Genomic DNA, 8,957 nt, shown 5'->3' with positions numbered 1-8,957 from the left:
TCTTTCCTCAAGTGTCTCACCATGATACCTGATTTGAGTAACCAACCCACTTACATGTGTAAAAAACGAGTCTATATTCTCAGACTCTTTCATACAAAGTGTTTCAAAATCTCTCCTCAACATTTGCAGCTTTGCTGTCGTGACTTTTGTCATGCCTTGGTAGACTGTTTGGAGGGTGTCCCATGCTTGCTTGGACTTCATTGCTACTGAAACCCTTGGGAAAATACTTTCATGAACTCCTTGGAAAATATAAAACAAAGCTTTTGAATCTTTCTTCATGTTGTCCCTTAATAAATCTCTTTCTTATTGAGATAAGGCATTGTATGTTGCTGCATCTGTTGGTTCTTGAAAACCATTCTCCACCAAATCCCAAATGTCTTGAGAAGAAAACAGGGCCTTCATTGTAATAGCCCAATAATCATAATTTTTTCCATTAAAGTGAGGTATTTGAGGATTAGTCAAGCTTGTGCTTGATGTTTCCATTTTTGAGCATAAAAAAACCTTTCCACCTACTCGTAAATATGCTAAAAACAATCTGCCTTCAAAACAATTCTTACCCTACTCTGATACCATGTTAGAAATATTTAGGAAATTTAATTTTCATGAACGGCAGAGAGTTATGACTTTCACGAAGCTATGTTTGGGCAGCTAGCTTCACGCACCATGGAGATAATTTCGCGTAGCTACCTTCACGCATGACGGAGCTATTTCAGAGACTTAATGAATAATATTCACTCACAGACGGCGGAGCTATTTTAGAGACTTAATGAATAATATTCACTCACGACAAAAGTAACAAAGTAGGTTTGGAGCAACACAATAATAACTTAGTATTAAATTGTAAAACATGAAAATACATTCACATGAGACTACGGCTCATTCATCAAGTAAAAACTAAAATTTCACGTGGAATAACACATAGTAAAATACTGTAATTGTTGTTTTTACGTGCCCACCAAAATTTGCTCCACCATTTTCTCCACGGAGACTTGTGCTCTCTTTTTGTCTAACCTCTTACTCTCTAACCTATTACAAAATGACTTTTACATTAATATATAACTCAACATAAGATTTTACATTTAATTCATGATAGAGCAAAGTAATTAATATGATGTTGTTGTTGAGTGTAATCAGAATCGCGCAAGTGTTTCTGGAGTGTGGACAATAGTCTCTGAATGAATGCTTGCCCATATATATTTATCAAAGTACATTGACTGCTTTAAATTCCTTGTTGCTTTTCAGAATGGTTCATGCCTTCTTCAGTCCTTCCATCTTCAAACAGGGACGCAACCTGCAAAAATACCTCTGACAAATATCGCTGTTGTTGAGTTGTTTATTGCGGGGGTTGGGATTATTATTTCCAACACCTCTTTGGTTCTGATCCGTGACAAGTCAAATCTAAGTTTTCCTCCCATCCAACAGTGCAATGACCTCCATGTACTTAGTGCTATAAACCTTTCAACTACATCTGGCTCTAATATGAAAATAACATTAAAATATTGAATTTACTAAGTTCTAACTTGTAATTCTCGTGATAAATTTTCTAGTTCCCATTTCAAAAGCATTTAAAAAATCAATGCAAATTGATAATGTCACTTTTTTTCTCATAATATGATAGGGAGATTTCAATCTTCACTATAATTATACATGATCTTGATCTTGATTCCTGAAAGAAGAGATAATTTTCATAAAAGCAAATTTGAAGAGTCAGTCATCATCTCAGAACTCAAGTGATTCCAACTGTGTGAAAGTGGAATGAGTGGCAAATCGAAACTATTGAAGATAAGGCATTGAATGAAAACAACCATAGGGCATCTCACATAATAAGCATTATGGGTAGTACCATGAGGGACAACACCATTGTTGAAATCTAATTTCAACTGCAGCTCCATTAAAACAACGACCGTAAATTTTTGAAAACCGCCAGTACTTCCATCGCACCGCTTTTCACGAGCAAGTGGTTTTCCTCCAGAGGGCAACGATAACACTAGCAGCTGACACATGCACAATAGTTTTGCAAAAGAGGTTTTCATCGGAGCATAAAGTTCGATAGAAATGGGCAGCGCGATATGCTTTACAACCGTCGGATTAGATCAATGGTTGATATAGGCCTGCGACATGAATATTGACGTGAAGTGAAAGTTTTGAGTTTGACCGCCGGTTTGCCAGTAAAACATTTAATGAAATTAATTGTGTTCGTAGATTGTAGGTAAATTCTTTAATTTTAATGTTTGTTTTTGCACGGGAGTATAGCATAGGTAAACATATAGTCATGTTTTTTTGTTTTATATGCAATGTAATGAAACATATGCAGAAGTGTGAAGAAAGTAATGTTGTTCATTTTGCATATGAAATGTAAAGAGAAGCTGGCTGTAGCGAATGTAAGGAAATTTTTACAGCAGGTTGAAGTAATTGTTGTTTGTTGAAAATGCATATTCGCAGCAGCGTGTGAATGAAGAAAAAATTTACACAACAGTGTATTTTGAGAGATAGAGTTTTTATTTTGTAATGAAACAACGTGAATGAAACAAGAAGGTTTTTTTACAGCAGTAAATGTAAGAAATTTTTACACACAGCAGTGTAAAAATTTCAAAGGAGAGACAGAATAATTTTTCTTGTGTGGAACTGAATCGTTCCTGGTGAAATCCCTCTGTGAGAGGAAGAATATTATATCAGCAGTTTTATTAATGAATAGAAATCTTTTATGAATAGAAAATTCCCAACATGGTATCAGAGCTTGTCCAGGCTCTTTGAAGGTGTCGAAGACACTGAAGGAAGGATTTATTTCTGCAGCAGCTTCTCCAGCAGAGTGAAGACTCAGTCAAAAGAATCCAAGGTATTTCTCAAGATTAGTTTTTTTTGTTGAAGACAATCAGTTGCTTTTAAATACACAGTCAAGTATTTTGAAGCATAGTTAATAGTGCAAGAATGGCTGGAGCCAACACTAGTATGGGTATCTTTAATACTCAGCTCTCACATTTTAATGGGAAAAACTATGACTATTGGGCCATAACTATGAAATCTCTGCTTGCTTCCCAAGACTTATGGGAATTTGTTGAGGATGGATTTGAAGAACCAGCAGATGAAGATGAGTTTAATAACTTGAATCAGGCAGAGAAAGATCTGTTGAAGAGCTATAAGAAGAAGGATTCTAAAGCCCTCTGTTTTTTTTATCAAGCAGTGCATGAGAGTGTGTTTCCAAGGATAGCACCAGCCAAGACATTCAAAGAAGCATGGAAAACTCTCAAGGCAGCCTATCAAAGCATGGAGAAAGTGAAGACAGCAAAACTACAGTTGCTGAGGAGAGATTTTGAGAATCTTTGCATGAAGGAGTCAGATAATATTGACTCATTCTTCACACATGTGATTGGTCTAGTCACACAGATAAGGTCTCATGGAGAGATTCTTGAAGAAAGGAGGATTGTTGAGAAACTGTTGAGGGTCCTACCCTAAAATTTCGATGTGATTGTCACCACCATAGAAGAGACAAAGGATCTCACAAACTTCATAGTTGATGAACTACATGCATCACTGATAACACATGAGCAGAGATTAAGTAGAAATGAAAACTCATCTCTAGAGCATGCCTTCAAGACCCATATGTCCTTTGGAAGAGGAAGAGGTCAAGGCAGAGGAAACAAGAGAGGAAGAGGTAGAAGCCAAAACAGAGGTGGAAGAAATAGTCTAGAAAATTCTCAAGGAAGAGGCAGCAATCCAAATCAGAACCAAGGCCAAGGCAGCAGCCAACAAAGTGGACAACATCATGCTCAAGGACAAAGGTATGATAAATCTAATGTCCAATGTTATTATTGTAAAAAATATGGGCATTATGCAAATGAATGTAGGAAGAAGCAGCATGATATGAGTAATAGAACTAGTGCAAATTTCACTAAAGAAAATATCAGCGAAAACAATTTGTTTTTAGCTTGTAATATGATTGAAGAAAAGAGTGAAGATGTATGGTTTCTAGATTCCGGTTGCAGTAACCATATGACAGGAAACATAGCCCTGTCTTCTATGTAAGATCAAAGTGTGAAGTCACAAGTCACACTAGGGACTGATAATAAAGTTCCTGTTATGGGAAAAGGAGAAGTAAAAGTCTTAACAAAGAAAGGTGAAAAGAAAACCATAGCAGATTTTTATTATGTTCCTGGAATGAAATGTAACCTCTTAAGTATTGCATAGCTTGTTCAAAAGGGTTACAATGTTTTCTTTGTGAATGATGTATGCACCATCATGGATAGAGCACCTAGCAAACGATGTATTGCTGAAGTGTAGATGACAAGGAACAAGATGCTCCCTCTCAGAATGAAGGCAGATTTGAAAAATAAAGAAGTAATAGCAGCAGTGACTCAAGAGGCTTTGCAAAGCGACCCAAAGGATGAAAATTGGTTGTGGCACTTGATATTTGGACATCTCGACTTTGGAGGTCTTAACTTGTTGAATAGAAAAGGAATGGTAAGAGGATTACCATTGATAGAGAAGCCAAACAGCCTTTGTGAAGGTTGCATCTTGGGGAAACAACACATAGAAAGTTTTCCATCTAGCAAAAGCATAATGGCAAAAGCACCCTTAGAGATTGTCCACTCAGATTTATGTGGACCGATGCAAACTCCATCACTTGCAGGTAGCCACTACATACTAACATTCATTGATGATTTTACTAGAAAAACTTGGGTTTACTTCCTGAAGAACAAAAGTGAAGTGTTTGAAAGATTTTTCAATTTCAAAGCACTTGTAGAAAACCAAAGTGGGCTGCATATCAAAGTTCTAAGAACTAATAGAGGAGGTGAGTATATCTCCAAAGAATTTCTACATTTTTGTAGAGATAATGGAATTCATAAGCAGTTTACCACTAGGTACACTCCGTAGCAAAATGGAGTTGCCGAAAGCAAGAATAAGACAATCATGGATATGGCGAGGAGTATGTTAAAGGCAAAACATTTGCCAAATGATTATTGGGCTGAAGCTATACAATGTGCAGCGTAAATTTTCAATAGATTCCCTACAAAAGCAGTCATGAACAGAGTGCCAGAAGAAGCATGGTGTGGGAGAAAGCAAGGAGTCATCCACATGAAAGTTTTTGGATGTGTAGCCTATGCACACATTCCAGATCAGCTAAGGAAGAAGTTGGACGACAAAGAGGATAAATGTATTTTCATTGTATACAGTGAGGAATCCAAAGCTTATAGGTTGTATAACCCATCCACCAAGAAGCTCATTGTGAGTAGAGATGTTCAGTTCATTGAGGAGGAAGCTTGGGATGGAAGCATAGAGAAAACAGTGAATGTTTAAAGCTCTTTGTCACATGATGAAAATGATGAAGAGGTGGCTGAAATACATCCCCAAATAGAAGCACCATCACAAGGACAGCAAGGGGCACCCTTGAGGAGAAATGAAAGTGCTTCTCCAAGCACACCACAAGGAGGAAATTCAAGTGCTTCTTCAAGCACTTGCACACCAAATGAAAGAGGTAAGAATTTCAGAAATTTAAGTGATATTTATGAACAAGAGGCAGCAAATGAAGGTATGAACTCTTTGTTTGCTTTATACTGTCATGTTGATGACCTTGTTCATTTCGAAGAAGCAATTAAGTTTAGGAAATGGATAGAAGCTATGGATGAGGAGATGAATGCCATAGAAAGAAACAAGACATGGGATTTAGTTGAACTACCAAAAGGAAAGGAAGTCATTGGAGCTATATGGGTCTACAAGACCAAGAGTAATGCTGAAGGCAAAATAGAAAGACACAAGGCAAGATTGGTTGTCAAAGGATATAAGCAGCAGTATGGGAGAGACTATGAGGAAACTTTCACACCGGTTGCTAGAATGGAAACCGTGAGAGCAGTGTTGTCCATAGCAGCACAAAACAAGTGGAAAGTTTACCAAATGGACGTGAAGTCAGCATTCCTAAATGGAGTGTTAATGGAAGAGGTTTACATTGAACAGCCTCTAGGCTATGAAAAGAAAGGCCAAGAGCACAAAGTGTGCATATTGAAGAAAGCTCTTTATGGGCTGAAGCAAGCACCAAGAGCGTGGTACTGTAAGATAGATTCCTATCTACTGGAAAATGGATTTGAAAAACGTGAGGGAGAACCCGCCCTCTACATCAAAGAAAATTATGGTAGATTACTAATTTTTTTGTTATATGTTGATGATGTTATTTTTACAGGTAATGATGATCACCTTATTGAAAATTTCAAAACAGTCACGAAAGAAGAATTTGAGATGATTGACATGGGTTTGATGAGATACTTCTTAGGAATAGAAGTAGAACAAAATAAAAATGGGATTTTTATCTCACAGGCGAAATATGTTAATGAAGTGTTGGAAAGATTCAATATGCAGGAAAGCAAAGCAGCGATCACTCCCACAGTGATGGGATTAAAACTCAGCAAAGAGGACAGCAGCAAGGATTTTAATCCTAGCTTGTATAAGAGCATAGTTGGAAGCCTCATGTGTTTGACTGCAACTAGGCCGGATATAATGTATGCTGTTAGTTTAATTTCCAGATTCATGGAGAGGCCAAAAGAAGCACATTGGCAGGCAGCAAAAAGGATTCTGAGGTATGTTAAAGGTACTAAAAGGTTTGGCATTTTATATACTACTTCAGAATGTTCAGATTTAATTGGATACATTGATAGTGATTGGGATGGTAGTGTGGATGATCGGAAAAGCACATCCGGTTATGTTTTTCACATGGGTGCAGAAGTCATCTCATGGGCTTCTAAAAAGCACCCTATTGTAGCATTGTCTACAGCAGAGGCAGAATATGTGGCGGCTACAGTAGCAGCATGTCAAGCAGTTTGGATGAGAAGGATGTTAAGGATCTTATGTCAAGAGCAAACAAAAGGAACTATGATCTTTTTTGACAATAGCTCAGCTATTGCATTATCAAAGAATTCGATGTTTCATAAGAGAACGAAACACATTGACACAAAGTTTCATTACATCAGGGAATTGGTAAACAATGGAGAAATTGTTTTACAACACTACAGAACTCAGGAGCAGGTTGCAGACATTCTAACCAAGACATTGGGACAGAAAAGTTTCGAGTTTTTGAGGAAATGTCTGGGTATGACTGATAACCCAGCAGTTGAAATTAAAGGGGAGTGTTGAAATGTAATTTCAACTGCAGCTCCATTAAAACAATGACCGTAAATTTTTGAAAACCGCCAGTACTTCCATCGCACCACTTTTGACGAGCAAGTGGTTTTCCTCTGGAGGGCAGCGATAACACCCAGCAGCTGACACGTGCACAACATTTTTGCAAAAGAGTTTTTCATCGGAGCATAAAGTTCGACAGAAATGGGCAGCGCGATATGCTTGACAACTGTCAGATTAGATCAACGGTTGATACAGGCCTACAACATGAATACTGACGTGAAGTGAAAGTTTTGAGTTTGACCGCCGGTTTGCCAGTAAAACATTTAATGAAATTAATTGTGTTCATAGAATGTAGGTAAATGTTTTAATTTTAATGTTTTTTTTTACATGGGAGTATAGCATAGGTAAATATATAGTCATGATTTTTGTTTTATATGCAATGTAATGAAACATACGCAGAAGTGTGAAGAAAGTAGTGTTGTTCATTTTGCATATGAAATGTAAAGAGAAGCTCGCCGCAGCGAATGTACGGAAATTTTTACAGCAGGTTGAAGTAATTGTTGTTCGTTGAAAATGCAATGAAAATGCATATCCGCAGCAGTGTGTGAATGAAGAAATAATTTACATAGTAGTGTATTTTGAGAGACAGAGTTTTTATTTTGTAATGCAGCAGTGTGAATGAAACAAGAAGGTTTTTTTTACAGCAGTAAATGTAAGAAATTTTTACTACAGCAATGTAAAAATTTCAAAGGAGAGACAAAGTAATTTTTCTTGTGTGGAACTGAATCGTTCCTGGTGAAATCCCTCTGTGAGAGGAAGAATATTGTATCAGCAGTTTTATTAATGAATAGAAATCTTTTATGTGTGTTTGGAAAAACTCAGTCCTCTGAAAACAATTTTTTTTGCTTCCCTGTGTTAAGATCCTATGTTAAAACAGAGCATTATCCTCTATTCAAGTTATTTTTGTTTTGGAATTAAATAGAAAATTCCCAACAACCATGACCATGGTTTCGATGGGAAAACCCATTTGCATATGCTTGAGCAACCCATCCCATCTTTATGGCGGTGCTCGTCAATCCACTTCCTTAGTATCTGTACATGCTTTTCTCCTTCCATTGCTCGAACTGCAGACCATGCTTTGCCACCTTCTTCTTCAATAGATTCGAGTATTAAGGGACTGCCATACACATGCAGTTCCCTCAGATTCTGTAAATTTTCGAGTCCTGGAGGAATGGTCCTGATGTTAGAGCAAAAGACTAAGCCCAACTTCTTCAAGAGAGGCAGAGTCCCATCCCTTATCGGAGGAAAACTGTCAACCACATTAGTTTCCTCCAACCAGAAACTTTCTAAGCATGGAAAGGCACCTGCCTCTCCAAATGCATCGGGTAACTCTTTTAAAGACGAGGATTTAACTATCTCAAGCCTCCTTAGCCATTCAAGCTTCTCCAACGCTCCAGGGATCTCCTCCAGTTGGGGACAATCTCTTAGTATTAGACAATTTAGCAGTTGGAAACCACATATCCACGATGGGATCTTACCCAAAATGTTGGACTCCACAAAGAGACTGTTTAGCTTTACCATACCTCTCATGTCCTCTGGTATTTCCTACATATGTGACATCCTTAGGATGAGAGTCATCATCTCTGTCATGTCGTCCACTACGCCATCTGTAATTGGGTCCTTCGAGCACTCTAGCGCCAACCATTTAAGGTGCTTCAGAGGGTGCAGATCCTGGAAGCAAGCACGAGCACGACCCCCCATCGTATCACAAAGAAGTTTTCTTTATGGTGATGTTTCTTACGGCCAGGTTTCTAGCATCTTTCCATTTTCAGATACTATAGCGATGTCAA

Source organism: Pinus tabuliformis, chromosome 1_2, assembly GCF_031772625.1.
Source record: "Pinus tabuliformis cultivar Carrire ecotype Pingquan chromosome 1_2, CPIR1, whole genome shotgun sequence".
NCBI lineage: Eukaryota > Viridiplantae > Streptophyta > Pinopsida > Pinales > Pinaceae > Pinus > Pinus tabuliformis.
Note: the sequence above shows the minus strand (reverse complement) of the source record.